Source organism: Schistocerca piceifrons, unplaced genomic scaffold (genome assembly GCF_021461385.2).
Source record: "Schistocerca piceifrons isolate TAMUIC-IGC-003096 unplaced genomic scaffold, iqSchPice1.1 HiC_scaffold_2489, whole genome shotgun sequence".
In the NCBI taxonomy this organism is placed as follows: Eukaryota; Metazoa; Arthropoda; class Insecta; order Orthoptera; family Acrididae; genus Schistocerca; species Schistocerca piceifrons.
In genome coordinates this window covers 241,615-268,857 of record NW_025728433.1, presented here as the reverse complement: position 1 = coordinate 268,857, position 27,243 = coordinate 241,615, and the positions used below count along the sequence as shown (strand labels likewise).

At 39.3% G+C, this 27,243-nt stretch overlaps 4 non-coding genes across 4 annotated transcripts; all 4 read left to right on the top strand.

Annotated features, from left to right (window-relative positions):
• The first annotated feature begins 24,620 nt into the window (after positions 1-24,620).
• Trnas-cga lies at positions 24,621-24,695 on the top strand. Its single transcript has one exon. It is a non-coding gene; the product is annotated as a tRNA-Ser (tRNA).
• A 226-nt stretch (positions 24,696-24,921) lies between these two features.
• On the top strand, positions 24,922-24,996 carry Trnas-cga. The gene has a single exon. It is a non-coding gene; the product is annotated as a tRNA-Ser (tRNA).
• A 226-nt stretch (positions 24,997-25,222) lies between these two features.
• Trnas-cga lies at positions 25,223-25,297 on the top strand. The gene has a single exon. It is a non-coding gene; the product is annotated as a tRNA-Ser (tRNA).
• Positions 25,298-25,523: 226 nt separating this feature from the next.
• Positions 25,524-25,598, top strand: Trnas-cga. The gene has a single exon. It is a non-coding gene; the product is annotated as a tRNA-Ser (tRNA).
• Positions 25,599-27,243: the final 1,645 nt, after the last annotated feature.

Below are 27,243 nucleotides of genomic sequence, written 5' to 3'. Positions count from 1 at the left end.
ATGCCGACTTAAGTACAAGAAGACTGACTCTTCTACTGTCTATGTTTTGAACCATTTCTGTGACACTAGTTATAGAGTCCGATGCTTCTCTCCAGTTTTCTGTAACCCTTCGGCCTACTTATTGACGATGAATCACAGAAATTGCATCGGAATTAAATATAAAAGGCACAATGCCCAGTAAAGTGCAAGAAGACTGACTCTTCTTACTGACTATGATTTGAACCATTCCTGTGACACTAGTTATAGATTCCGATGCTTCACCTCAGGTTTACTGTAAACCTTGGAATTTCTTATTGACGATGAAACACAGATATTGCATCAAAAGTAAATACAAAAAGCTAAATGCCGACTTAAGTACACGAAGACTGACTTTTCTTACTGTCTATGTTTTGAACCATTCCTGTGACACTAGTTATAGATTCCGATGATACACTGCAGGTTTACTGTATCCCTTGGACCTTCTTATTGACGACGAAACACAGAAATTTCATCGGAATTAAATACAAAAGGCACAATGCCGACTTAAGGACAAGAAGACTGACTCTTCTTACTGACTTTGCTTTGAACCATTCCTGTGACACTAGTTATAGATTCTGATGCTTCACTTCAGGCTTATTGTATCCCTCTGTCCTTCTTATTGACGATGAAACACAGAAATTGCATCGGAATTAAATAGAAGTGGCACAAAGACGACTTAAGCACAAGAAGACTGACTCCTCTTACTGTCTATGTTTTGAACCATTCCTGTGACACTAGTTATAGATTCCGATGCTTCACTTCAGGTTTACTGTATGCCTTGGACCTTCTTATTGTCGATGAAACACAGAAATTGCATCGGAATTAAATAGAAAAGGCACAATGCCGACTTAAGTAAAAGAAGACTGACTCTTCCTACTGTCTATGTTTGAACCATTCCTGTGACACTAGTTATGAATTCCGATGCTTCACTTCAGGTCTACTGTATCCCTTCTACCTTCTTATTGACGATGAAACACTGAAATTGCATCGGAATTACATATTAAAAGGCACAATGCCGACTTAAGTACATGAAGACCGACTCTTACTACTGACTATGATTTGAACCATTCCTGTGACACTAGTTATAGATTCCGATGCTTCACTTGAGGTTTACTGTATCCCTTGGACCTTCTAATTGACGATGAAACACAGAAATTGCATCGGAAATAAATACAAAAAGCACAATGCCGACTTAAGTACAAGAATACTGACTCATCTTACTGTCTATGCTTTGTACCGTCCCTGTGACACTTCTTATAGATTCCGATGCTTCACTGCAGGTCTACTGTATCCCTTCTACCTTCTTATTGTCGATGAAACACTGAAATTGCATCGGAATTAAATACAAAAGGCACAATGCCGACTTAAGGACAAGAAGACTGACTCTTCTTACTGACTATGTTTGAACCATTCCTGTGACACTAGTTATAGATTCCGATGCTTCACTTTAGGTATACTGTTTCTCTTGGACCTTCTTGTTGACGATGAAACACAGAAATTGCATCGGAATTAAATTCAAAAGGCACAATGCCGACTTAAGCACAAGAAGACTGACTCTTCTACTGTCTATGCTTTGAACCATTTCTGTGACACTAGTTATAGAGTCCGACGGTTCACTCCAGTTTTCTGTAACCCTTGGGCCTTCTTATTGACGATGAATCACAGAAATTGCATCGGAATTAAATATAAAAGGCACAATGCCGAGTAAAGTAGAAGAAGACTGACTGTTCTTACTGACTATGTTTTGAACCATTCCCGTGACACTAGTTATAGATTCCGATGCTTCACTTCAGATTTACTGTATCCCATGGACCTTGTTATTGACGATGAAACACAGCAATTGCATCGGAATTATATACAAAAGGCAAAATGCCGACTAAAGTACACGAAGACTGACTCTTCTTACTGTCTATGTTTTGAACCAATCATGTGACACTAGTTATAGATTCCGATGCTTCACTCCAGGTTTACTGTATCCCTTGGACCTTCTTACTGTCGGTGAAACACAGTAGTTGCATCGGAATTAAATGTAAATGGCACAATGTCGACTTAAGGACAAGAAGAGTGACTCTTCTAACTGACTTTGTTTTGAACCATTCCTGTGACACTAGTTATAGATTCCGTTGCTTAGCTTCAGGTTTATTGTATCCCCCTGACCTTCTTATTGACAATGAAACACAGAAATTGCATCGGCATTAAATAGAAAAGGCACAATGTCGACTTAAGTACAAGAAGTCTGACGCTTCTTACTGTCTACGTTTTGAAGCATTCCTGTGACACTAGTTATAGATTTCGATGCTTCTCTCCAGGTTTATTGTATCCCTTGGACCTTCTTATTGACGATGAAACACAGAAATTGCATCAGAATTAAATAGAAAAGGTACAATGCCGACTTAAGTACAAGAAGACTGACTCTTCTTACTGACTATGTTTTGAACCATTCCTGTGACACTAGTTATAGATTCCGATGCTTCACCTCAGGTTTACTGTAAACCTTGGAATTTCTTATTGACGATGAAACACAGTAATTGCATCGGAAGTAAATACAAAAGGCTAAATGCCGACTTTAGTACACGAAGACTGACTTTTCTTACTGTCTATGTTTTGAACCATTCCTGTGACACTAGTTATAGATTCCGATGCTTCACTCCAGGTTTACTGTATCCCTTGGACCTTCTTATTGACATTGAAAAACAGAAATTGCATCGGAACTAAATACAAAAGGCACAATCCCGAAATTAGTACAAGATGACTGACTCTTCTTACTGTCTATGTTTTGAACCTCTACTGTGACTCTAATTATAGATTCCGATGCTTCACTCCAGGTTTACTGTATCCCTTGGACCTTCTTATTGACGATGAAACACAGAAATTGAATCGGAATTAAATACTAAAGGCACAATGCCAACTTAAGGACAAGAAGACTGACTCTTCTTACTGACTATGTTTTGAACCATTCCTGTGACACTAGTTATAGATTCCGATGCTTCACTTCCGGTTTACTGTATACCTCTGACCTTCATATTGACGATGAAACACAGAAATTGCATCGGAATTATATACAAAAGGCACAATGCCGACTTAGGTACATCAAGACTGACTCTTCTTACTGTCGACGTTTGAACCATTCCTGTGACACTAGTTATAGATTCCGATGCTTCACTTCAGGTATACTGTATCCCTCTGACCTTCTTATAGACGGTGAAGCACGTAAATTGCATCGGAATTCAATACGAAAGGCTAAATGCCGAATTAAGTACAAGAAGACTGACTCTTCTTACTGACTATGCTTTGAACCATTCCTGTGACACTAGTTATAGATTCAAATGCTTCACTTCAGGTTTACTGTTTCCCTCTGACCTTCTTATTGACGATGAAGCACAGAAATTGCATCGGAATTTAATAGAAAAGGCACAATGCCGACTTTAGTACAAGAACACTGACTCTTCCTACTGTCTACGTTTCGAAAAATTCCTGTGACACTAGTTATGGATTCCGATGCTTCACTTCAGGTTTACTGTATCCCTTGAACCATCTTATTGACGATGAAACACAGAAATTTCATCGGAATTAAATACAAAAGGCACAATGCCGTCTTAAGTACATGAAGACCGACTCTTCTTATTGACAATGATTTGAAACATTCCCGTGACACTAGTTATGGATTCCGTTGCTTCACTTCAGGTTTACTCAATCCCTCTGACCTTCTTGTAGACGATGAAACACAGAAATTGCATCGGAATTAATTACAAAAGGCACAATGCCGACTTAAGTACAAGAAGACTGACTGTTCCTACTGTCTATGTTTGAACCATTCCTGTGACATTAGTTTTAGAATCCGATGCTTCACTTCAGGTTTACTGTATCCCTCTGACCTTCTTATTGACGATGAAACACAGAAATTGCATCGGAATTAAATACAAAAGGCAAAATGCCGACTTAAGTACAAGAAGACTGACTCTTCCTACTGTCAATGTTTTGAACCATTCCTGTGACACTAGTTATAGATTCCGATGCTTCACTTCAGGTTTACTGTATCCCTCTGACCTTATGCCGATGAAACACAGAAATTGCATCGTAATTAAATACAAAAGGCACAATGCCGCCTTAAGGACAAGAAGACTGACTCTTCTTACTGACTATGCTTTGAACCATTCCTGTGACACTATTTATAGATTCCGATGCTTCACTCCAGGTATACTGTATCACTTAGACCATCTTATTGACGATGAAACACAGAAATTGCATCGGAATTAAATACAAAAGGCACAATGACGACTTAAGGACAACATGACTGACTCTTCTCACTGACTTTGGTTTGAACCATTCCTGTGACACTAGTTATAGATTCCGATGCTTCACTTCAGGTTTATTGTATCCCTCTGACCTTCTTGTTCACGATCAAACACAGAAATAGCTTCGGAATTAAATAGAAAAGGCACAATGTCGACTTAAGTATAAGAAGTCTGACTCTTCTTACCGTCTATGTTTTGAACCATTCCTGTGACACTAGTTATAGATTCCGATGCTTCACTCCAATTTTACTGTATCACTTGGACCTTCTTATTGACGATGAAACACAGAAATTGCATCGGAATTTAATAGAAAAGGCACAATGCCGACTTAAGTACAAGAACACTGACTCTTCCTACTGTCTACGTTTCGAAAAATTCCTGTGACACTAGTTATGGATTCCGATGCTTCACTTCAGGTTTACTGTATCGCTTGAACCTTCTTATTGACGATGAAACACAGAAAATTCATCGGAATTAAATACAAAAGGCACAATGCCGACTTAAGTACATGAAGACCGACTCTTCTTATTGACAATGATTTGAAACATTCCCGTGACACTAGTTATGGATTCCGTTGCTTCACTTCAGGTTTACTCAATCCCTCTGACCTTCTTATAGACGATGAAACACAGAAATTGCATCGGAATTAATTACAAATGGCACAATGCCGACTTAAGTACAAGAAGACTGACTGTTCCTACTGTCTATGTTTGAACCATTCCTGTGACATTAGTTTTAGAATCCGATGCTTCACTTCAGGTTTACTGTATCCCTCTGACCTTCTTATTGACGATGAAACACAGAAATTGCATCTGAATTAAATACAAAAGGCAAAATGCCGACTTAAGTACAAGAAGACTGACTCTTCTTACTGACTATGCTTTGAACCATTCCTGTGAAACTAGTTTTGATTACGATGCTTTACTTCAGGTTTACTGTATCCCTCTGACCTTATTATTGACGTAGAAACACAGAAATTGCATCGGAATTAAATACAAAAGGCACAATGCCGACTGAAGTACAAGAAGACTGACTCTTCCTACTGTCTATGTTTTGAACCATTGCTGTGACACTAGTTATAGATTCCGATGCTTCACTTCAGGTTTACTGTATCCCTCTGACCTTATTGCCGATCAAACGCAGAAATTGCATCGGAATTAAATAAAAAAGGCACAATGCCGATATAAGTACAAGAAGACTGACTCTTCTTACTGTCTATGTTTGAACCATTCCTGTGACACTAGTTATAGATTCCGATGCTTCACTTCAGGTTTATTGTATCCCTCTGACCTTCTTATTGACAATGAAACTCAGAAATTGCATCGGAATTAAATAGAAAAGGCACAATGTCGACTTAAGTACAAGAAGTCTGACTCTTCTTACTGTCTACGTTTTGAACGATTCCTGTGACACTAGTTATAGATTCCGATGCTTCACTCCAGGTTTACTGTATCCCTTGGACCTTGTTATTGACGATGAAACACAGAACTTGCATCGGAATTAAATACAAAAGGCACTATGCCGACTTAAGGGCAAAAAGACTGACTCTTCTTACTGCCTATGTTTTGAACCATTCCTGTGACACTAGCTATAGATTCCGATGCTTCACCTCAGGTTTACTGTTTCCCTTGGACCTTCTTATTGACGATGAAACACCGAAATTGCATCGGAATTAAATACAAAATGCAAAATGCCGACTTAAGTATACGAAGATTGACTCTTCTTACTGTCTATGTTTTGAACCATTCCTGTGACACTAGTTATAGATTCCGATGCTACACTCCAGGTTTACTATATCCCTTGGACCTTCTTATTGACGATGAAACACAGAAATTGCATCGGAATTAAATACAAAAGGCACTATGCCGACTTAAGTGCAAGAAGACTGATTCTTCTTACTGCCTATGTTTTAACCATTCCTGTGACACTAGCTATAGATTCCGATGCTTCACCTCAGGTTTACTGTATCCCTTGGACCATCTTATTGATGATGAAACACGGAAATTGTATCGGAATTAAATAGAAATGGCAGAATGTCGACTTAAGTACAAGAAGACTGACTCTTCTTACTGTCTATGTTTTGAACCATTCCTGTGACACTAGTTATAGATTCCGATGCATCACTCCAGGTTTACTGTATCCCTTGGACGTTCTTATTGACGATGAAACACACAAATTGCATCGGAATTAAATAGAAAAGGCACAATGCCGACTTAAGTACAAGAAGACTGACTCTTCTTACTGGCTATGTTTTGAACCATTCCTGTGACACTGGTTATAGATTCCGATGCTTCACTTCATGTTTACTGTATGCTTTGGACCTTCGTATTGACGATGAAACACAGAAATTGCATCGGAATTAAATGGAAAAGGGACAATGCCGACTTAAGTACAAGAAGACTGACTCTTCTTACTGTCTATATTTTGAACCATTCCAGTGACAAGAGTTATAGATTCCGATGCTTCACTCCCGGTTTATTGCATCCCTCTGATCTTCTTATTGACGATGCATCACAGAAATTGCATCGGAATTAAATAGAAAAGGCACAAAGTCGACTTATGTACAAGAAGTCTGACTCTTCTTACTGTCTATGTTTTGAACCATTCCTGTGACACTAGTTATAGATTCCGATGCTTCACCTCAGGTTTACTGTATCCCTTGGACCTTCTTATTGACGATGAAACACGGAAATTGCATCGGAATTAATTTGAAAAGGTACAATGCCGACTTAAGTAAAAGAAGACTGACTCTTCTTACTGACTATGTTTTGAACCATTCCTGTGACACTAGTTGTGAATTCCGATGCTTCACCTGAGGTTTACTGTATCCCTTGGAACTTCTTATTGACGATGAAACACCGAAATTGCATCGGAATTAAATACAAAAGGCAAAATGCCGACTTACGTATACGAAGATTGACTCTTCTTACTGTCTATGTTTTGAACCATTCCTGTGACCCTAGTTATAGATTCCGATGCTACACTCCAGGTTTACTGTATCCCTTGGACCTTCTTATTGACGATGAAACACAGAAATTGCATCGGAATTAAATATAAAAGGCACTATGCCGACTTAAGGGCAAGAAGACTGACTCTTCTTACTGCCTATGTTTGAACCATTCCTGTGACACTAGCTATAGAATCCGATGCTTCACCTTAGGTTTACTGTATCCCTTGGACCTTCCTATTGACGATGAAACACGGAAATTGCATCGGAATTAAATAGAAATGGCACAATGTCGACTTAAGTACAAGAAGACTGACTCCTCTTACTGTCTATGTTTTGAACCATTCCTGTGACACTAGTTATAGATTCCGATGCATCACTCCAGGTTTACAGTATCCCTTGGACCTTCTTACTGACGATGAAACACACAAATTGCATCGGAATTAAATAGAAAAGGCACAATGCCGACTTAAGTAAAGGAAGACTGACTCTTCTTACTGGCTATTATTTGAACCATTCCTGTGACACTGGTTATAGATTCCGATGCTTCACTTCAGGTTTACTGTATGCCTTGGACCTTTTTATTGACGATGAAACACAGAAATTGCATCGGAATTAAATAGAAAAGTCACAATGACGACTTAAGTACAAGAAGACTGACTCTTCATACTGTCTATGTATGAACCATTCCTGTGACAGTAGTTATAGATTCCGATGCTTCACTTCAGGTCTACTGTATCACTTATACTTTCTTATTGACGATGAAACACTGAAATTGCATCGGAATTACATATTAAAAGGCGCAATGCCAACTTAAGTACATGAAGACCGACTCTTACTACTGACTATGATTTGAACCATTCCTGTGACACTAGTTATAGATTCCGATGCTTCACTTGAGGTTTACTGTATCCCTCTGACTTTCTTATTGACGATGAAACACAGAAATTGCATCGGAATTAAATACAAAATGCACAATGCCGACTTAAGTACAAGAAGACTGACTCTTCCTACTGTCTATGTTTTGAACCATTCCTGTGACATTAGTTTTGGATTCCGATGCTTCACTTCAAGTTTACTGTATCGCTCTGACCTTCTTGTTGTCGATGAAACACAGAAATTGCATCGGAATTAATTACTAAAGGCACAATGCCGACTTAAGTACAAGAAGACTGATTCTTCCTACTGTCTATGTTTTGAACCATTCCTGTGACACTAGTTATAAATTCCGAAGCTTCACTTCAGGTTTACTGTATCCCTCTGATCTTATTGCCGATGAAACACAGAAATTGGATCGGAATTAAATACAAAAGGCGCAATGCCGACTTAAGGACAAGAAGACTGACTCTTCTTACTGACTAAGTTTTGAACCATTCCTGTGACACTAGTTATAGAGTCCGATGCTTCACTCCAGTTTTCTGTAACCCTTCGGCCTACTTATTGACGATGAATCACAGAAATTGCATCGGAATTAAATATAAAAGGCACAATGCCCAGTAAAGTACAAGAAGACTGACTCTTCTTACTGACTATGATTTGAACCATTCCTGTAACACTAGTTATAGATTCCGATGCTTCACTTCAGGTTTACTGTATCCCATGGACCTTGTTATTGACGATGAAACACAGCAATTGCATCGGAATTAAATACAAAAGGCAAAATGCCGACTTAAGTACACGAAGACTGACTCTTCTTACAGTCTATGCTTTGAACCAATCCTGTGACACCAGTTATAGATTCCGATGCCTCACTCCAGGTTTACTGCATCCCTTGGACCTTCTTACTGACGATGAAACACAGAAATTGCATCGGAATTAAATGCAAATGGCACAGTGCCGACTTAAGGACAAGAAGACTGACTCTTCTTATTGACTTTGTTTTGAACCATTCCTGTGACACTAGTCATAGATTCCGATGCTTCACTTCAGGTTTATTGTATCCCTCTGACCTTCCTATTGACAATGAAACACAGAAATTGCATCGGTATTAAATAGAAAAGGCACAATGTCGACTTAAGTACAAGAAGTCTGACTCTTCTTACTGTCTACGATTTGAACCATTCCTGTGACACCAGTTATAGGTTTCGATGCTTCTCTCCGGGTTTATTGTATCCCTTGGACCTTCTTATTGACGATGAAACACAGAAATTGCATCAGAATTAAATAGAAAAGGTACAATGCCATCCTAAGTACAAGAAGACTGACTCTTCTTACTGACTATGTTTTGAACCATTCCTGTGACACTAGTTATAGATTCCGATGCTTCACCTCAGGTTTACTGTAAACCTTGGAATTTCTTATTGACGATGAAACACAGAAATTGCATCGGAAGTAAATACAAAAGGCTAAATGCCGACTTAAGTACACGAAGACTGACTTTTCTTACTGTCTATGTTTTGAACCATTCCTGTGACACTAGTTATAGATTCCGATGCTTCACTCCAGGTTTACTGTATCCCTTGGACCTTCTTATTGACGATGAAATACAGAAATTGCATCGGAACTAAATACAAAAGGCACAATCCCGAAATAAGTACAAGATGACTGACTCTTCTTACTGTCTATGTTTTGAACCACTACTGTGACTCTAATTATAGATTCCGATGCTTCACTCCAGGTTTACTGTATCCCTTGGACCTTCTTATTGACGATGAAACACAGAAATTGAATCGGAATTAAATAGTAAAGGCACAATGCCGACTTAAGGACAAGAAGACTGACTCTTCTTACTGACTATGTTTTGACCCATTCCTGTGACACTAGTTATCGATTCCGATGCTTCACTTCCGGTTTACTGTAAACCTCTGACCTTCATATTGACGATGAAACACAGAAATTGCATCGGAATTATATACAAAAGGCACAATGCCGTCTTAGGTACATGAAGACTGACTCTTCTTGCTGTCTACGTTTGAACCATTCCTGTGACACTAGTTATAGATACCGATGCTTCACTTCAGGTTTACTGTATCCCTCTGACCTTCTCATTGACGGTGAAGCACATAAATTGCATCGGAATTCAATACGAAAGGCTAAATGCCGAATTAAGTACAAGAAGACTGACTCTTCTTACTGACTATGTTTTGAACCATTCCTGTGACACTAGTTATAGATTCCGATGCTTCACTTCAGGTTTACTGTATCCCTCTGACCTTCTTATTGACGATGAAACACAGAAATTGCATCGGAATTAAATAGAAAAGGCACAATGCCGACTTAAGTACAAGAAGACTGACTCTTCTTACTGTCTATGTCTTGAACCAATCCTGTGACACTAGTTGTAGATTCCGATGCTTCACTTCTGGTTTACTGTATCCCTTGGACCTTCTTATTGACGATGAAACACAGAAATTGCATCGGAATTAAATACAAAAGGCACAATGCCGACTTAAGTACAAGAACACTGACTCTTCCTACTGTCTATGTTTTGAAAAATTCCTGTGACACTAGTTATGGATTCCGATGCTTCACTTCAGAATTACTGTATCCCTTGAACCATCTTATTGACGATGAAACACGGAAATTGTATCGGAATTAAATAGAAATGGCAGAATGTCGACTTAAGTACAAGAAGACTGACTCTTCTTACTGTCTATGTTTTGACCATTCCTGTGACACTAGTTATAGATTCCGATGCATCACTCCAGGTTTACTGTATCCCTTGGACGTTCTTATTGACGATGAAACACACAAATTGCATCGGAATTAAATAGAAAAGGCACAATGCCGACTTAAGTACAAGAAGACTGACTCTTCTTACTGGCTATGTTTTGAACCATTCCTGTGACACTGGTTATAGATTCCGATGCTTCACTTCAGGTTTACTGTATGCTTTTGGACCTTCGTATTGACGATGAAACACAGAAATTGCATCGGAATTAAATAGAAAAGGCACAATGCCGACTTAAGTACAAGAAGACTGACTCTTCTTACTGTCTATATTTTGAACCATTCCAGTGACAAGAGTTATAGATTCCAATGCTTCACTCCCGGTTTATTGCATCCCTCTGATCTTCTTATTGACGATGCATCACAGAAATTGCATCGGAATTAAATAGAAAAGGCACAAAGTCGACTTATGTACAAGAAGTCTGACTCTTCTTACTGTCTATGTTTTGAACCATTCCTGTGACACTATTTATAAATTCCGATGCTTCACTCCAGGTTTACTGTATCCCTTGGACCTTGTTATTGACGATGAAACACAGAAATTGCATCGGAATTAAATACAAAAGGCACTATGCCGACTTAAGGGCAAGAAGACTGACTCTTCTTACTGCCTATGTTTTGAACCATTCCTGTGACACTAGCTATAGATTCCGATGCTTCACCTCAGGTTTACTGTAATCCTTGGACCTTCTTATTGACGATGAAACACGGAAATTGCATCGGAATTAATTTGAAAAGGTACAATGCCGACTTAAGTAAAAGAAGACTGACTCTTCTTACTGACTATGTTTTGAACCATTCCTGTGACACTAGTTGTGGATTCCGATGCTTCACCTCAGGTTTACTGTATCCCTTGGAACTTCTTATTGACGATGAAACACCGAAATTGCATCGGAATTAAATACAAAAGGCAAAATGCCGACTTACGTATACGAAGATTGACTCTTCTTACTGTCTATGTTTTGAACCATTCCTGTGACACTAGTTATAGATTCCGATGCTACACTCCAGGTTTACTGTATCCCTTGGAAGTTCTTATTGACGATGAAACACAGAAATTGCATCGGAATTAAATATAAAAGGCACTATGCCGACTTAAGGGCAAGAAGACTGACTCTTCTTACTGCCTATGTTTGAACCATTCCTGTGACACTAGCTATAGAATCCGATGCTTCACCTCAGGTTTACTGTATCCCTTGGACCTTCCTATTGACGATGAAACACGGAAATTGCATCGGAATTAAATAGAAATGGCACAATGTCGACTTAAGTACAAGAAGACTGACTCCTCTTACTGTCTATGTTTTGAACCATTCCTGTGACACTAGTTATAGATTCCGATGCATCACTCCAGGTTTACTGTATCCCTTGGACCTTCTTACTGACGATGAAACACACAAATTGCATCGGAATTAAATAGAAAAGGCACAATGCCGACTTAAGTACAGGAAGACTGACTCTTCTTACTGGCTATTATTTGAACCATTCCTGTGACACTGGTTATAGATTCCGATGCTTCACTTCAGGTTTACTGTATGCCTTGGACCTTTTTATTGACGATGAAACACAGAAATTGCATCGGAATTAAATAGAAAAGTCACAATGACGACTTAAGTACAAGAAGACTGACTCTTCCTACTGTCTATGAATGAACCATTCCTGTGACACTAGTTATAGATTCCGATGCTTCACTTCAGGTCTACTGTATCACTTCTACTTTCTTATTGACGATGAAACACTGAAATTGCATCGGAATTACATATTAAAAGGCGCAATGCCAACTTAAGTACACGAAGACCGACTCTTACTACTGACTATGATTTGAACCATTCCTGTGACACTAGTTATAGATTCCGATGCTTCACTTGAGGTTTACTATATCCCTTGGACCTTCTTATTGACGATGAAACACAGAAATTGCATCGGAATTAATTACAAAAGGCACAATGCCGACTTAAGTACAAGAAGACTGATTCTTCCTACTGTCTATGTTTTGAACCATTCCTGTGACACTAGTTATAGATTCCGAAGCTTCACTTCAGGTTTACTGTATCCCTCTGATCTTATTGCCGATGAAACACTGAAATTGGATCGGAATTAAATACAAAAGGCGCAATGCCGACTTAAGGACAAGAAGACTGACTCTTCTTACTGACTATGTTTTGAACCATTCCTGTGACACTAGTTATAGATTCCGATGCTTCACTTCAGGTATACTGTTTCTCTTGGACCTTCTTATTGTCGATGAAACACAGATTTTGCATCGGAATTAAATCCAACAGGCACAATGCCGACTTAAGTACAAGAAGACTGACTCTTCTACTGTCTATGTTTTGAACCATTTCTGTGACACTAGTTATAGAGTCCGATGCTTCACTCCAGTTTTCTGTAACCCTTCGGCCTACTTATTGTCGATGAATCACAGAAATTGCATCGGAATTAAATATAAAAGGCACAATGCCGAGTAGAGTACAAGAAGACTGACTCTTCTTACTGACTATGATTTGAACCATTCCTGTGACACTAGTTATAGATTCCGATGCTTCACTTCAGGTTTACTGTATCCCATGGACCTTGTTATTGACGATGAAACACAGCAATTCCATCGGAATTAAATACAAAAGGCAAAATACCGACTTAAGTACACGAAGACTGACTCTTCTTACTGTCTATGTTTTGAACCAATCCTGTGACACTAGTTATAGATTCCGATGCCTCACTCCAGGTTTACTGCATCCCTTGGACCTTCTTACTGACAATGAAACACAGAAATTGCATCGGAATTAAATGCAAATGGCACAGTGCCGACTTAAGGACAAGAAGACTGACTCTTCTTATTGACTTTGTTTTGAACCATTCCTGTGACACTAGTTATAGATTCCGATGCTTCACTTCAGGTTTATTGTATCCCTCTGACCTTCTTATTGACAATGAAACACAGAAATTGCATCGGAATTAAATAGAAAAGGCACAATGTCGACTTAAGTACAAGAAGTCTGACTCTTCTTACTGTCTACGTTTTGAACCATTCCTGTGACACCAGTTATAGGTTTCGATGCTTCTCTCCAGGTTTATTGTATCCCTTGGACCTTCTAATTGACGATGAAACACAGAAATTGCATCAGAATTAAATAGAAAAGGTACAATGCCGACTTAAGTACAAGAAGACTGACTCTTCTTACTGACTATGTTTTGAACCATTCCTGTGACACTAGTTATAGATTCCGATGCTTCACCTCAGGTTTACTATATCCCTTGGACCTTCTTATTGACGATGAAACACAGAAATTGCATCGGAAGTAAATACAAAAGGCAAAATGCCGACTTAAGTACACGAAGACTGACTTTTCTTACTGTCTATGTTTTGAACCATTCCTGTGACACTAGTTATAGATTCCGATGCTTCACTCCAGGTTTACTGTATCCCTTGGAACTTCTTATTGACGATGAAAAACAGAAATTGCATCGGAACTAAATACAAAAGGCACAATCCCGAAATAAGTACAAGATGACTGACTCTTCTTACTGTCTATGTTTTGAACCACTACTGTGACTCTAATTATAGATTCCGATGCTTCACTCCAGGTTTACTGTATCCCTTGGACCTTCTTATTGACGATGAAACACAGAAATTGAATCGGAATTAAATACTAAAGGCACAATGCCGACTTAAGGACAAGAAGACTGACTCTTCTTACTGACTATGTTTTGAACCATTCCTGTGACACTAGTTATCGATTCCGATGCTTCTCTTCCGGTTTACTGTAAACCTCTGACCTTCATATTGACGATGAAACACAGAAATTGCATCGGAATTATATACAAAAGGCACAATGCCGTCTTAGGTACATGAAGACTGAATCTTCTTGCTGTCTACGTTTGAACCATTCCTGTGACACTAGTTATAGATACCGATGCTTCACTTCAGGTTTACTGTATCCCTCTGACCTTCTCATTGACGGTGAAGCACATAAATTGCATCGGAATTCAATACGAAAGGCTAAATGCCGAATTAAGTACAAGAAGACTGACTCTTCTTACTGTCTATGCCTTTAACCAATCCTGTGACACTAGTTGTAGATTCCGATGCTTCACTTCTGGTTTACTGTATCCCTTGGACCTTCTTATTGACGATGAGACACAGAAATTGCATCGGAATTAAATACAAAAGGCACAATGCCGACTTAAGTACAAGAACACTGACTCTTCCTACTGTCTATGTTTTGAAAAATTCCTGTGACACTAGTTATGGATTCCGATGCTTCACTTCAGAATTACTGTATCCCTTGAACCATCTTATTGACGATGAAACACAGAAATTTCATCGGAATTAAATACAAAAGGCACAATGCCGACTTAAGTACATGAAGACCGACTCTTCTTATTGACAATGATTTGAAACATTCCCGTGACACTAGTTATGGATTCCGTTGCTTCACTTCAGGTTTACTCAATCCCTCTGACCTTCTTGTAGACGATGAAACACAGAAATTGCATCGGAATTAATTACAAAGTGCACAATGCCGACTTAAGTACAAGTAGACTGACTGTTCCTACTGTCTATGTTTTGAACCATTCCTGTGACATTAGTTTTAGAATCCGATGCTTCACTTCAGGTTTACTGTATCCCTCTGACCTTCTTACCGACGATGAAACACAGAAATTGCATCGGAATTAAATGCAAATGGCACAATGCCGACTTAAGGACAAGAAGACTGACTCTTCTTACTGATTTTGTTTTGAACCATTCCTGTGACACTAGTTATAGATTCGGATGCTTCACTTTAGGTTTATTGTATCCCTCTGACCTTCTTATTGACAATGAAACACAGAAATTACATCGGAATTAAATAGAAAAGGCACAATGTCGACATAAGTACAAGAAGTCTGACTCTTCTTACTGTCTACGTTTTGAACCATTCCTGTGACACTAGTTATAGATTCCGATGCTTCTCTCCAGGTTTACTGTATCCCTTGGACCTTCTTATTGACGATGAAACACAGAATTAGCATCGGAATTACAGGGAAAAGGCACAATGAAGACTTAAGTACAAGAAGACTGACTCCTCTTACTGACTATGTTTTGAACCATTCCTGAGAAACTAGTTATAGATTCCGACGCTTCACCTTAGTTTTACTATATACCTTGGACCATCTTTTTGACGATGAAACAAGAAATTGCATCGGAATTAAATACAAAAGGCACAATGCCGACTTACGTACAAGAAGACTGACTCTTCCTACTGTCTATGTTTTGTACCATTCCTGTGACACTAGTTTTGGATTCCGATGCCTCACTTCAGGTTTACTGTATCCCTCCGACCTTTTTATTGATGACGAAACACAGAAATTGCATCGGAATTAAATACAAAAGACACAATGCCGACTTAAGTACAAGAAGACTGACTCTTCCTACTGTCTATGATTTGAACCATTTCTGTGACACTAGTTATAGAGTCCGATGCTTCACTCCAGTTTTCTGTAACCCTTCGGCCTACTTATTGTCGATGAATCACAGATATTGCATCGGAATTAAATATAAAAGGCACAATGCCGAGTAGAGTACAAGAAGACTGACTCTTCTTACTGACTATGATTTGAACCATTCCTGTGACACTAGTTATAGATTCCGATGCTTCACTTCAGGTTTACTGTATCCCATGGACCTTGTTATTGACGATGAAACACAGCAATTCCATCGGAATTAAATACAAAAGCAAAATGCCGACTTAAGTACACGAAGACTGAATCTTCTTACTGTCTATGTTTTGAACCAATCCTGTGACACTAGTTATAGATTTCGATTCCTCACTCCAGGTTTACTGCATCCCTTGGACCTTCTTACTGACGATGAAACACAGAAATTGCATCGGAATTAAATGCAAATGGCACAGTGCCGACTTAAGGACAAGAAGACTGACTCTTCTTATTGACTTTGTTTTGAACCATTCCTGTGACTCTAGTTATAGATTCCGATGCTTCACTTCAGGTTTATTGTATCCCTCTGACCTTCTTATTGACAATGAAACACAGAAATTGCATCGGAATTAAATAGAAAAGGCACAATGTCGACTTAAGTACAAGAAGTCTGACTCTTCTTACTGTCTACGTTTTGAACCATTCCTGTGACACCAGTTATAGGTTTCGATGCTTCTCTCCAGGTTTATTGTATCCCTTGGACCTTCTTATTGACGATGAAACACAGAAATTGCATCAGAATTAAATAGAAAAGGTACAATGCCGACTTAAGTACAAGAAGACTGACTCTTCTTACTGACTATGTTTGAACCATTCCTGTGACACTAGTTATAGATTCCGATGCTTCACCTCAGGTTTACTATATCCCTTGGACCTTCTTATTGACGATGAAACACAGAAATTGCATCGGAAGTAAATACAAAAGGCTAAATGCCGACTTAAGTACACGAAGACTGACTTTTCTTACTGTCTATGTTTTGAACCATTCCTGTGACACTAGTTATAGATTCCGATGCTTCACTCCAGGTTTACTGTATCCCTTGGACCTTCTTATTGACGATGAAAAACAGAAATTGCATCGGAACTAAATACAAAAGGCACAATCCCGAAATAAGTACAAGATGACTGACTCTTCTTACTGTCTATGTTTTGAACCACTACTGTGAGTTTAATTATAGATTCCGATGCTTCACTCCAGGTTTACTGTATCCCTTGGACCTTCTTATTGACGATGAAACACAGAAATTGAATCGGAATTAAATACAAAAGGCACAATGCCGACTTAAGTACATGAAGACCGACTCTTCTTATTGACAATGATTTGAAACATTCCCGTGACACTAGTTATGGATTCCGTTGCTTCACTTCAGGTTTACTCAATCCCTCTGACCTTCTTGTAGACGATGAAACACAGAAATTGCATCGGAATTAATTACAAAATGCACAATGCCGACTTAAGTACAAGTAGACTGACTGTTCCTACTGTCTATGTTTTGAACCATTCCTGTGACATTAGTTTTAGAATCCGATGCTTCACTTCAGGTTTACTGTATCCCTCTGACCTTCTTACTGACGATGAAACACAGAAATTGCATCGGAATTAAATGCAAATGGCACAGTGCCGACTTAAGGACAAGAAGACTGACTCTTCTTATTGACTTTGTTTTGAACCATTCCTGTGACTCTAGTTATAGATTCCGATGCTTCACTTCAGGTTTATTGTATCCCTCTGACCTTCTTATTGACAATGAAACACAGAAATTGCATCGGAATTAAATAGAAAAGGCACAATGTCGACTTAAGTACAAGACGTCTGACTCTTCTTACTGTCTACGTTTTGAACCATTCCTGTGACACCAGTTATAGGTTTCGATGCTTCTCTCCAGGTTTATTGTATCCCTTGGACCTTCTTATTGACGATGAAACACAGAAATTGCATCAGAATTAAATAGAAAAGGTACAATGCCGACTTAAGTACAAGAAGACTGACTCTTCTTACTGACTATGTTTTGAACCATTCCTGTGACACTAGTTATAGATTCCGATGCTTCACCTCAGGTTTACTATATCCCTTGGACCTTCTTATTGACGATGAAACACAGAAATTGCATCGGAAGTAAATACAAAAGGCTAAATGCCGACTTAAGTACACGAAGACTGACTTTTCTTACTGTCTATGTTTTGAACCATTCCTGTGACACTAGTTATAAATTCCGATGCTTCACTCCAGGTTTACTGTATCCCTTGGACCTTCTTATTGACGATGAAAAACAGAAATTGCATCGGAACTAAATACAAAAGGCACAATCCCGAAATAAGTACAAGATGACTGACTCTTCTTACTGTCTATGTTTTGAACCACTACTGTGACTCTAATTATAGATTCCGATGCTTCACTCCAGGTTTACTGTATCCCTTGGACCTTCTTATTGACGATGAAACACAAAAATTGAATCGGAATTAAATACTAAAGGCACAATGCCGACTTAAGGACAAGAAGACTGACTCTTCTTACTGACAATGTTTTGAACCATTCCTGTGACACTAGTTATCGATTCCGATGCTTCACTTCCGGTTTACTGTAAACCTCTGACCTTCATATTGACGATGAAACACAGAAATTGCATCGGAATTATATACAAAAGGCACAATTCCGTCTTAGGTACATGAAGACTGACTCTTCTTGCTGTCTACGTTTGAACCATTCCTGTGACACTAGTTATAGATACCGATGCTTCACTTCAGGTTTACTCAATCCCTCTGACCTTCTTGTAGACGATGAAACACAGAAATTGCATCGGAATTAATTACAAAAGGCACAATGCCGACTTAAGTACAAGTAGACTGACTGTTCCTACTGTCTATGTTTTGAACCATTCCTGTGATTAGTTTTAGAATCCGATGCTTCACCTCAGGTTTACTGTATCCCTCTGACCTTCTTACTGACGATGAAACACAGAAATTGCATCGGAATTAAATGCAAATGGCACAATGCCGACTTAAGGACAAGGAGACTGACTCTTCTTACTGACTTTGTTTTGAACCATTCCTGTGACACTAGTTATAGATTCGGATGCTTCACTTTAGGTTTATTGTATCCCGCTGACCTTCTTATTGACAATGAAACACAGAAATTGCATCGGAATTAAATAGAAAAGGCACAATGTCGACATAAGTACAAGAAGTCTGACTCTTCTTACTGTCTACGTTTTGAACCATTCCTGTGACACTAGTTATAGATTCCGATGCTTCTCTCCAGGTTTACTGTATCCCTTGGACCTTCTTATTGACGATGAAACACAGAATTAGCATCGGAATTAAATGGAAAAGGCACAATGAAGACTTAAGTACAAGAAGACTGACTCCTCTTACTGACTATGTTTTGAACCATTCCTGAGAAACTAGTTATAGATTCCGACGCTTCACCTTAGTTTTACTGTATACCTTGGACCATCATTTTGACGATGAAACAAGAAATTGCATCGGAATTAAATACAAAAGGCACAATGCCGACTTACGTACAAGAAGACTGACTCTTCCTACTGTCTATGTTTTGTACCATTCCTGTGACACTAGTTTTGGATTCCGATGCCTCACTTCAGGTTTACTGTATCCCTCCGACCTTTTTATTGATGACGAAACACAGAAATTGCATCGGAATTAAATACAAAAGACACAATGCCGACTTAAGTACAAGAAGACTGACTCTTCCTACTGTCTATGATTTGAACCATTCCTGTGACACTAGCTATAGATTCCGATGCTTCACTTCAGGTTTACTGTATCCCTCCGACCTTCTTATTGACGATGAAACACAGAAATTGCATCGAAATTAAATACAAAAGGCACAATGCCGACTTAAGTACAAGAAGACTGACTCTTCTTACTGACTATGTTTTGAACCATTCCATTGACACTAGTTACAGGTTCCGATGCTTCACTCCAGGTTTACTGTATCCCTTGGACCTTGTTATTGACGATGAAACACAGAAATTGCATCAGAATTAAATAGAAAAGGTACAATGCCGACTAAAGTACAAGAAGACTGACTCTTCTTACTGACTATGTTTTGAACCATTTCTGTGACACTAGTTATAGATTCCGATGCTTCACCTCAGGTTTACTGTAAACCTTGGAATTTCTTATTGACGATGAAACACAGAAATTGCATCAGAAGTAAATACAAAAAGCTAAATGCCGACTTAAGTACACGAAGACTGACTTTTCTTACTGTCTATGTTTTGAACCATTCCTGTGACACTAGTTATAGATTCCGATGATACACTGCAGGTTTACTGTATCCCTTGGACCTTCTTATTGACGGCGAAACACAGAAATTTCATCGGAATTAAATTTAAAAGGCACAATGCCGACTTAAGGACAAGAAGACTGACTCTTCTTACTGACTTTGTTTAGAACCATTCCTGTGACACTAGTTATAGATTCTGATGCTTCACTTCAGGTTTATTGTATCCCTCTGACCTTCTTATTGACGATGAAACACAGAAATTGCATCGGAATTAAATAGAAATGGCACAAAGACGACTTAAGCACAAGAAGACTGACTCCTCTTACTGTCTATGTGTTGAACCATTCCTGTGACACTAGTTATAGATTCCGATGCTTCACTCCAGGTTTGCCGTATCCCTTGGACCATCTTATTGACGATGAAACACAGAAATTGCATCGGAATTAAATACGAAAGGCACAATGCCGACTTAAGTACAAGAAGACTGACCCTTCCTACTGTCTATGATTTTAACCATTCTTGTGACACTAGTTATAGATTCCGATGCTTCACCTCAGGTTTACTATATCCCTTGGACCTTCTTATTGACGATGAAACACAGAAATTGCATCGGAAGTAAATACAAAAGGCTAAATGCCGACTTAAGTACACGAAGACTGACTTTTCTTACTGTCTATGTTTTGAACCATTCCTGTGACACTAGTTATAGATTCCGATGCTTCACTCCAGGTTTACTGTATCCCTTGGACCTTCTTATTGACGATGAAAAACGGAAATTGCATCGGAACTAAATACAAAAGGCACAATCCCGAAATAAGTACAAGATGACTGACTCTTCTTACTGTCTATGTTTTGAACCACTACTGTGACTCTAATTATAGATTCCGATGCTTCACTCCAGGTTTACTGTATCCCTTGGACCTTCTTATTGACGATGAAACACAAAAATTGAATCGGAATTAAATACTAAAGGCACAATGCCGACTTAAGGACAAGAAGACTGACTCTTCTTACTGACAATGTTTTGAACCATTCCTGTGACACTAGTTATCGATTCCGATGCTTCACTTCCGGTTTACTGTAAACCTCTGACCTTCATATTGACGATGAAACACAGAAATTGCATCGGAATTATATACAAAAGGCACAATGCCGTCTTAGGTACATGAAGACTGACTCTTCTTGCTGTCTACGTTTGAACCATTCCTTTGACACTAGTTATAGATACCGATGCTTCACTTCAGGTTTACTGTATCCCTCTGACCTTCTCATTGACGGTGAAGCACATAAATTGCATCGGAATTCAATACGAAAGGCTAAATGCCGAATTAAGTACAAGAAGACTGACTCTTCTTACTGTCTATGTCTTGAACCAATCCTGTGACACTAGTTGTAGATTCCGATGCTCCACTTCCGGTTTACTGTAAACCTCTGACCTTCATATTGACGATGAAACACAGAAATTGCATCGGAATTATATACAAAAGGCACAATGCCGTCTTAGGTACATGAAGACTGACTCTTCTTGCTGTCTACGTTTGAACCATTCCTGTGACACTAGTTATAGATACCGATGCTTCACTTCAGGTTTACTCAATCCCTCTGACCTTCTTGTAGACGACGAAACACAGAAATTGCATCGGAATTAATTACAAAAGGCACAATGCCGACTTAAGTACAAGTAGACTGACTGTTCCTACTGTCTATGTTTTGAACCATTCCTGTGACATTAGTTTTAGAATCCGATGCTTCACCTCAGGTTTACTGTATCCCTCTGACCTTCTTACTGACGATGAAACACAGAAATTGCATCGGAATTAAATGCAAATGGCACAATGCCGACTTAAGGACAAGGAGACTGACTCTTCTTACTGACTTTGTTTTGAACCATTCCTGTGACACTAGTTATAGATTCGGATGCTTCACTTTAGGTTTATTGTATCCCGCTGACCTTCTTATTGACAATGAAACACAGAAATTGCATCGGAATTAAATAGAAAAGGCACAATGTCGACATAAGTACAAGAAATCTGACTCTTCTTACTGTCTACGTTTTGAACCATTCCTGTGACACTAGTTATAGATTCCGATGCTTCTCTCCAGGTTTACTGTATCCCTTGGACCTTCTTATTGACGATGAAACACAGAATTAGCATCGGAATTAAATGGAAAAGGCACAATGAAGACTTAAGTACAAGAAGACTGACTCCTCTTACTGACTATGTTTTGAACCATTCCTGAGAAACTAGTTATAGATTCCGACGCTTCACCTTAGTTTTACTGTATACCTTGGACCATCATTTTGACGATGAAACAAGAAATTGCATCGGAATTAAATACAAAAGGCACAATGCCGACTTACGTACAAGAAGACTGACTCTTCCTACTGTCTATGTTTTGTACCATTCCTGTGACACTAGTTTTGGATTCCGATGCCTCACTTCAGGTTTACTGTATCCCTCCGACCTTTTTATTGATGACGAAACACAGAAATTGCATCGGAATTAAATACAAAAGACACAATGCCGACTTAAGTACAAGAAGACTGACTCTTCCTACTGTCTATGATTTGAACCATTCCTGTGACACTAGCTATAGATTCCGATGCTTCACTTCAGGTTTACTGTATCCCTCCGACCTTCTTATTGACGATGAAACACAGAAATTGCATCGAAATTAAATACAAAAGGCACAATGCCGACTTAAGTACAAGAAGACTGACTCTTCTTACTGACTATGTTTTGAACCATTCCATTGACACTAGTTACAGGTTCCGATGCTTCACTCCAGGTTTACTGTATCCCTTGGACCTTGTTATTGACGATGAAACACAGAAATTGCATCAGAATTAAATAGAAAAGGTACAATGCCGACTAAAGTACAAGAAGACTGACTCTTCTTACTGACTATGTTTTGAACCATTTCTGTGACACTAGTTATAGATTCCGATGCTTCACCTCAGGTTTACTGTAAACCTTGGAATTTCTTATTGACGATGAAACACAGAAATTGCATCAGAAGTAAATACAAAAAGCTAAATGCCGACTTAAGTACACGAAGACTGACTTTTCTTACTGTCTATGTTTTGAACCATTCCTGTGACACTAGTTATAGATTCCGATGATACACTGCAGGTTTACTGTATCCCTTGGACCTTCTTATTGACGGCGAAACACAGAAATTTCATCGGAATTAAATTTAAAAGGCACAATGCCGACTTAAGGACAAGAAGACTGACTCTTCTTACTGACTTTGTTTAGAACCATTCCTGTGACACTAGTTATAGATTCTGATGCTTCACTTCAGGTTTATTGTATCCCTCTGACCTTCTTATTGACGATGAAACACCGAAATTGCATCGGAATTAAATAGAAATGGCACAAAGACGACTTAAGCACAAGAAGACTGACTCCTCTTACTGTCTATGTGTTGAACCATTCCTGTGACACTAGTTATAGATTCCGATGCTTCACTCCAGGTTTGCCGTATCCCTTGGACCATCTTATTGACGATGAAACACAGAAATTGCATCGGAATTAAATACGAAAGGCACAATGCCGACTTAAGTACAAGAAGACTGACCCTTCCTACTGTCTATGATTTTAACCATTCTTGTGACACTAGTTATAGATTCTGATGCTTCACTTAAGGTTTACTGTATCCCTGGGACCTTCTTATTGACGATGAAACACAGAAATTTCATCGGAATTAAATACAAAAGGCACAATGCCGACTTAAGTACAAGAAATCTGCCAGGAAGTTTCATATCAGCGCACACTCCGCTGCAGAGTGAAAATCTCATTCTGGAAACATCCCCCAGGCTGTGGCTAAGCCATGTCTCCGCCATATCCTTTCTTTCAGGAGTGCTAGTTCTGCAAGGTTCGCAGGAGAGCTTCTGTAAAGTTTGGAAGGTAGGAGACGAGATACTGGCAGAAGTAAAGCTGTGAGTACCGGGCGTGAGTCGTGCTTCGGTAGCTCAGTTGGTAGAGCACTTGCCCGCGAAAGGCAAAGGTCCCGAGTTCGAGTCTCGGTCGGGCACACAGTTTTAATCTGCCAGGAAGTTTCATATCAGCGCACACTCCGCTGCAGAGTGAAAATCTCATTCTGGAAACATCCCCCAGGCTGTGGCTAAGCCATGTCTCCGCCATATCCTTTCTTTCAGGAGTGCTAGTTCTGCAAGGTTCGCAGGAGAGCTTCTGTAAAGTTTGGAAGGTAGGAGACGAGATACTGGCAGAAGTAAAGCTGTGAGTACCGGGCGTGAGTCGTGCTTCGGTAGCTCAGTTGGTAGAGCACTTGCCCGCGAAAGGCAAAGGTCCCGAGTTCGAGTCTCGGTCGGGCACACAGTTTTAATCTGCCAGGAAGTTTCATATCAGCGCACACTCCGCTGCAGAGTGAAAATCTCATTCTGGAAACATCCCCCAGGCTGTGGCTAAGCCATGTCTCCGCCATATCCTTTCTTTCAGGAGTGCTAGTTCTGCAAGGTTCGCAGGAGAGCTTCTGTAAAGTTTGGAAGGTAGGAGACGAGATACTGGCAGAAGTAAAGCTGTGAGTACCGGGCGTGAGTCGTGCTTCGGTAGCTCAGTTGGTAGAGCACTTGCCCGCGAAAGGCAAAGGTCCCGAGTTCGAGTCTCGGTCGGGCACACAGTTTTAATCTGCCAGGAAGTTTCATATCAGCGCACACTCCGCTGCAGAGTGAAAATCTCATTCTGGAAACATCCCCCAGGCTGTGGCTAAGCCATGTCTCCGCCATATCCTTTCTTTCAGGAGTGCTAGTTCTGCAAGGTTCGCAGGAGAGCTTCTGTAAAGTTTGGAAGGTAGGAGACGAGATACTGGCAGAAGTAAAGCTGTGAGTACCGGGCGTGAGTCGTGCTTCGGTAGCTCAGTTGGTAGAGCACTTGCCCGCGAAAGGCAAAGGTCCCGAGTTCGAGTCTCGGTCGGGCACACAGTTTTAATCTGCCAGGAAGTTTCTTAAGTACAAGAAGACTGACTCTTCTTACTGTGTATATTTTGAACCATTCCAGTGACACTAGTTATAGATTCCGATCCTTCACTCCAGGTTTATTGTATCCCTCTGACCTTCTTATTGACGATGCATCACAGAAATTGCATCGGAATTAAATACAAAAGGCACAATACCGACTTAAGTAAAAGAAGACTGACTCTTCTTACTGGCTATGTTTTGAACCATTCCTGTGACACTAGTTATAGATTCCGATGCTTCACTTCAGGTTTACTGTATGCGTTGGACCTTCTTATTGACGATGATACACAGATATTGCATCGGAATTAAATAGAAAAGGCACAATGCCGACTTAAGTAAAAGAAGACTGACTCTTCCTACTGTCTATGTTTGAACCATTCCTGTGACACTAGTTATGGATACCGATGCTTCACTTCAGGTCTACTGTATCCCTTCTACCTTCTTATTGACGATGAAACACTGAAATTGCATCGGAATTACATATTAAAAGGCACAATGCCGGCTTAAGTACATGAAGACCGACTCTTACTACTGACTTTGATTTGAACCATTCCTGTGACACTAGTTATAGATTCCGATGCTTCACTTGAGGTTTACTGTATCCCTTGGACCTTCTTATTGACGATGAAACACAGAAATTGCATCGGAAATAAATACAAAAAGCACAATGCCGACTTAAGTACAAGAATACTGACTCATCTTACTGTCTATGTTTTGTACCGTCCCTGTGACACTACTTATAGATTCCGATGCTTCACTGCAGGTTTACTGTATCCCTTGGACCTTCTTATTGACGATGAAACACAGAAATTTCATCAGAATTAAATACAAAAGGCACAAAGCCGACTTAAGTACAAGAAGACTGAACCTTCTTACTGACTATGTTTTGAACCAATCCTGTGACACTAGTTATTGATTCTGATGCTTCACATCTGGTTTACTGTATCCCTCTGACTTTCTTATTGACGATGAAATACAGAAATTGCATCGGAATTAAATACAAAAGGCACAATGCCGACTTAAGTACAAGAAGGCTGACTCTTCCTACTGTCTATGTTTTGAACCATTCCTGTGACATTAGTTTTGGATTCTGATGCTTCACTTCAAGTTTACTGTATCGCTCTGACCTTCTTATTGTCGATGAAACACAGAAATTGCATCGGAATTAATTACAAAAGGCACAATGCCGACTTAAGTACAAGAAGACTGATTCTTCCTACTGTCTATGTTTTGAACCATTCCTGTGACACTAGTTATAGATTCTGAAGCTTCACTTCAGGTTTACTGTATCCCTCTGACCTTATTGGCGATGAAACACAGAAATTGGATCGGAATTAAATACAAAAGGCACAATGCCGACTTAAGGACAAGAAGACTGACTCTTCTTACTGGCTATGTTTGAACCATTCCTGTGACACTAGTTATAGATTGCGATGCTTCACTTCAGGTATACTGTTTCTCCTGGACCTTCTTGTTGACGATAAAACACAGAAAGTGCATCGGAATTAAATACAAAAGGCACAATGTCGACTTAAGTACAAGAAGTCTGACTCTTCTTACAGTCTACGTTTTGAACCATTCCTGTGACACTAGTTATAGATTTCGA